Genomic DNA, 6,000 nt, shown 5'->3' on the forward strand with positions numbered 1-6,000 from the left:
CTGTGCGATTGTGGAGAGTGCGCGTGGCACCTCTCCCAGTACCTCGGCAATGGGCTGGTGCCCCTCGACGACTCTCCTTTTGACTGGTGGCGCCCTGGGTTCAGCATCTGGGTCCGGCTGAGCAAAGCCTGGAGAAGAGTGCTCCCACCGACGCGGACCCTCCGTGGCTGACCCTGCCACCAGGGTCTGCTCATGCTCACGTGTGCGCGGTGACTCACCATGTGCAATCCCAACTAGCTGAGGGGGGGGACCCACCGAGGTGTGTGTATCTGCGCTGGTGGATGCAAGGCTCATGTGTGACGATGCACCCTCCGAGACGGGCATGTCCTCTGAGGAATCGCCCTCAACCGAGACGTCGATCGCAGACGATCCTGCAAGAGAACAGAGGGAAATATCAGGCATGTGACCAAATGTGGCGGTGCGGCATATGCCATGTGATGCTAAGATCATTCACGATCATGAGTGATGAGTGCCAGCTTTCCCTTACCGGCCGTTTCGCCAGAACCAGACTCGCCATCCGCCATCGACAGGCAATGCAGCGTGCGGCTGATCTCCAGTGCCTCGACCTCGGCATCTGTCAGGGCCACCTCGTGTGGCGGGCCCCCTCCGGTGCGTGCCCTATCGCGTGCGTTCCTGGCCCTCTTCTCCTGTGAGGGAAAAACACAAAAACGTTATTGAGTGATGATTACAATGTGAGACGCTTCAAGCATTGGTGTGATTGGGTTGAGCGTGTGCCAGAGGGATGGGAGGATGCGTGTGCCACATGGCCATCCCATTGTATGGGCATTGGGGTGTGTGGTAGTGGTCGAGTGGGGACAGGGACGGTGGGTACGTGCAGGCACTGTGAGGCTGATAGTTGGGTGGCTGTGAGGATTGGTGCGGGAGCGCAGTGCTGTCAGTGGAGATGGGGTTGTGAGGTGTTTGAGGTGATATGGAAGACGGAGTGACGCAGAGTGCGTTAGTGTACTCACTTTTCCAGACCTGGTGAGGTCATTGAATCTCTTGCGGCACTGAATCCAAGTGCGGGTGGTGTTTCCCCTGCTTGTGACCTCCGCGGCCACCTCCTCCCATGCCCTCTTGGTGGCGCTGGCAGGGCACCTCCTTCCATCCGTGGGGAACAGCGTCTCCCTCCTCATGCGGACCCCGTCCAGCAGCACCTGGAGGGCGTGGTCCGTGAAACGGGGAGCAGCCTTACCTCTGTGCTCCTCCATCCTTGATGGAGTGTAGTTTGTGGCTGGAGGGGCTTTGGTGGACTGCCCCTTTAAATAGAGCGCAACCATCGCTCAGACGTCAATGCGCATGCGAAGGCCGCCGGCACGCAGCTGAGAAGCGCGGAACCCGTAACTGCCGGCTAATTACATCAATCATCCCGCGATCGCGTGCGCAACGCACTCAATTTGGCCGGCGCGTTTTCCTCGAGCCCGCCTGACCACCCGCTGCCAACCCGCACCCCTGGTAAAATCGGGCCCATTGTGTCTCCTTTTGCACCATTTTCTTTCATTCTCTAGTTCCTGCTGGATTCAATTCTATTAGGTGTTTTTTGACCCTTAGATCATTGTCCAGCAATCTGTTCAATGATGGGGGGCCGATATCCTGTTACATTGTACTGTTGCTTCCTATCTTTGCTCTTCCCGAACCATAGCCTTTGTTGTACATGCCTTTGATGTCTTGTCCCTATAGTAAAAGGAATATTTTGCCTTATTTATACTGCAGTAATTTCCTTCTTTTACATTTCCCCCTGCTGTTATCAAAAGCCTGTTTTTCAAAAGCTTGTTCTTAACATAACAACCCTTTTAGCTCCACATTATATCATTAATGTGAACTAGTTTATTTATTTATTAATCTATATGTGCTTATCCTTACAGTACAGTGTTTTTGGCTCTGAAATTCATCCTCTCCAATGTTATCAGCGTCATTGTGATCAAAAGATAGAATTTACAAGCACACAGTTTAAACCAACTCTGCCTACATTAGCTGTTCTGTCTTTGTTCTGTGTTAGAATAATGTAAAAACATATCTATATTCTTACACTCTGGTCCTCCCTAACCTATTTAATTGGAACAAACTGTTCAATCACACTGTTTCTATTATATCAGTAACATCAACCAATCTGCAGTCAATACAAGTATAAAGCAGATGACTAACACATTTGCCAGATCAAATACCTCCATCACTTTCCCAATGGACAACTGGAAACAACAGGAGAGGTCCCTGGGATTCACTCAAATTGCAGGATCTCGCAAAGTCCAGGGTATCATAGATTGTATACATATTGCCCTGCTGACTCTTATCCACAGTAGTTCAGCCTTCATGACTTAGATCAGCATGTACCATTCCTGAGATAACCAGTGCATGAGTATAGGGCACGGATTTTCTTCTTATGTACTTGGGCCCGAAGCACTTAGTGTAAAATTGGGTTGAGAACATCAAATGTTCATAGTGGATCCTGCCCAATTTTCCATCCTGAGCCTGCATCCCCACTTTTTAAAATTTGGTGTAGGTCTGGAACCCCATAAACTCCGACATGGTCAGTGTTGGAGGGCATTGTCAGGCACAGTCCCAGTTGTGGGGTCCCTTTATCTAATTAGTAGTTTGCTTTCTACTTGGAAAAGCAGTCTTTTCTTGTGTGCCTTGGAGCAACAACAGCCATAAACAGATCATTATTAAACCAGAAGTCTTGTTGATTGGTGTTTTCCCAAGGCTACAAACATAGAAATGGTGTTGAAAAAAAAATAGGTCATAATTTTTGTTGGCTAATTCCTGTAGTTTGAGGGGATACAGTAAATGATTTATTAGTGGTACACTAGCTAGTGACAGACCAGAATTTTTTTTTGTATTTCTTTTATTTTACAATATTTATGCATATCAGCTATTATAACTCTACCAATAGCTGATCTCTGAAATGAGAGAACATACACATTATGGTAAATCGACAAAATGAATAGAAGAGCTGTGACATAAATTTTTAAAAGTGGTGGACAAGTTGGCAAAGCTATATTTAAAAATTTTTTTTTTAAAAATAGCTTTTGTAAATAGGGCTATAGAGTACAAAAGCAAAGAGGTGAGCTAAGCCTATACAAGTAATTGGTTAGGCTGCAATTTTTTTTTTATTCGTTCATGGGATGTGGGCGTCGCTGGCGAGGCCGGCATTTATTGCCCATCCTAATTGCCCTTGAGAAGGTGGTGGTGAGCCGCCCTCTTGAACCGCTGCAGTCCGTGTGGTGAAGGTTCTCCCACAGTGCTGTTAGGAAGGGAGTTCCAGGATTTTGACCCAGCGGCGATGAAGGAATGGCGATATATTTCCAAGTCGGGATGGTGTGTGACTTGGAGGGGAATGTGCAGGTGTTCCCATGTACCTGCTGCTCTTGTCCTTCTAGGTGGTAGAGGTCGCGGGTTTGGGAGGTGCTGTCGAAGAAGCCTTGGCGAGTTGTTGCAGTGCATCCTGTGGATGGTACACACTGCAGCCACTGTGCAATGTGGTGAAGGGAGTGAATGTTTAGCATGGTGGATGGGATGCCAATCAAGTGGGCTGCTTTGTCCTGGATGGTGTCAAGCTTCTTGAATGTTGTTGGAGCTGCACTCATCCCGGCAAGTAGATAGTATTCCATCACACTCCTGACTTGTGCCTTGTAGATGGTGGAAAGGCTTTGGGGAGTCAGGAGGTGAATCACTCGCCGCAGAATACCCAGCCTCTGACCTGCTCTTGTAGCCACAGTATTTATGTGGCTGGTCCAGTTAAGTTTGTGGTCAATGGTGACCCCTAGGATATTGATGGTGGGGGATTCGGCGATGGTAATGCCGTTGAATGTCAAGGGGAAGTGGTTAGACTCTCACTTGTTAGAGATGGTCATTGCCTGGCACTTGTCTGGCACAAATGTTACTTATCACTTATGAGCTCAAGCCTGGATGTTGTCCAGGTCTTGCTGCATGCAGGCTCGGACTGCTTCATTATTTGAGGGGTTGCGAATGGAACTGAACACTGTGCAATCATCTGCGAACATCCCCATTTCAGACCTTATGATGGAGGGAAGGTCATTGATGAAGCAGCTAAAGATGGCTGGGCTTAGGACACTGCCCTGAGGAACTCCTGCAGCAATGCCCTGGGGCTGAGATGATTGGCCTCCAACAACCACTACCATCTTCCTTTGTGCTAGATATGACTCCAGCCACTGGAGAGTTTTCCCCCTGATTCCCATTGAGTTCAATTTTACTTGGGCTCCTTGGTGCCACACTCGGTCAAATGCTGCCTTGATGTCAAGGGCAGTCATTCTCACCTCACCTCTGGAATTCAGCTCTTTTGTCCATGTTTGGACCAAGGCTGTAATGAGGTCAGGAGCTGAGCGGTCCTGGCGGAACCCAAACTGAGCATCGGTGAACAGGTTATTGGTGAGTAAGTGCCGCTTGATAGCACTGTCGACGACACCTTCCATCACTTTGCTGATGATTGAGAGTAGACTGATGGGGCGGTAGTTGGCTAGATTGGATTTGTCCTGCTTTTTGTGGACAGGACATACCTGGGCAATTTTCCACATTTTCAGGTAGATGCCAGTGTTGTAGCTGTATTGGAACAGCTTGGCTAGAGGCGCAGCTAGTTCTGGAGCACAAGTCTTCAGCACTACAGTCAGGATGTTGTCGGGACCCATAACCTTTGCTGTATCCCGTGCAGTCAGCCGTTTCGTGATATCACGTGGAGTGAATCGAATTGGCTGAAGACTGGCTTCTGTGATGATGGGGATATCGGGAGGAGGCCGAGATGGATCATTCACTCGGCACTTCTGGCTGAAGATGGTTGCAAACGCTTCAGCCTTGTCTTTTGCACTCACGAGCTGCCTCCTCCCGTTAGTTGTTTAATTGTCCACCACCATTCACGACTGGAAGTGGCAGGACTGCAGAGCTTTGGTCTGATCCGTTGGTTGTGGAATCGCTTAGCTGTGTCCATAGCATGTTGCTTCCGTGTTTAGCATGCATGTAGTCCTGAGTTGTAGCACTCATTTTTAGGTACGCCTGGTGCAGCTCCTGGCGTGCTCTTCTCCACTCCTCATTGAACCAGGGTTGATCCCCTGGCTTGTTGGTAATGGTAGAGTGAGGAATATGCCGGGCCATGAGGTTACAGATTGTGCTGGAATACAATTCTGCTGCTGCTGATGGCCTCATGGATGCCCAGTTTTGAGCTGCTAGATCTGTTCTGAATCTATCCCATTTCGCACGGTTGTAGTGCCACACAACATGTTGGACGGTGTCCTCAGTGCGAAGACGGGATTTCGTCCCCACGAGGACTGTGCAGTGGTCACTCCTACCAATACTGTCATGGACAGATGCATTTGCGACAGGTAGATTGGTGAGGACGAGGTCAAGTAAGTTTTTCCCTCGTGTTGGTTCGCTCACCACCTGCCGCAGGCCCAGTCTAGCAGCTATGTCCTTCAGGACTCGGCCAGCTCGGTCAGTAGTGGTGCTACCGAACCACTCTTGGTGATGGACATTGATGTCCCCCATCCAGAGTACATTCTGTGCCCTTGCTACCCTCAGTGCTTCCTCCAAGTGATGTTCAACATGGAGGAGGACTGATTCATCAGCTGAGGGAGGGCGGTCGGTGGTAATCAGCAGGAGGTTTCCTTGCCCATGTTTGACCTGATGCCATGAGATTTCATGGGGTCCAGAGTCAATGTTGAGGACTCCCAGGGCCACTCCCTCCTGACTGTATATCACTGTACCGGCACCTCTGGTGGGTCTGTCCTGCCGGTGGGACAGGACATACCCAGGGAGATGATGGAAGATTCTGGGACGTTGGCTGAAAGGTATGATTCTGTGAGTATGGCTATGTTAGGCTGTTGCTTGACTAGTCTGTGGGACGGCTCTCCCAATTTTGGCACAAGTCCCCAGATGTTAGTGAGGAGGACTTTGCAGGGTCAACTGGGCTTGGTTTGCCTTTGTTGTGTCTGGTGCCTAGTGGTCCGATGCTGGGTGGTCCGTCCAGTTTTATTCTTATTATGACCTTTTTTA

Source organism: Heptranchias perlo, chromosome 3 (assembly GCF_035084215.1).
Source record: "Heptranchias perlo isolate sHepPer1 chromosome 3, sHepPer1.hap1, whole genome shotgun sequence".
NCBI lineage: Eukaryota > Metazoa > Chordata > Chondrichthyes > Hexanchiformes > Hexanchidae > Heptranchias > Heptranchias perlo.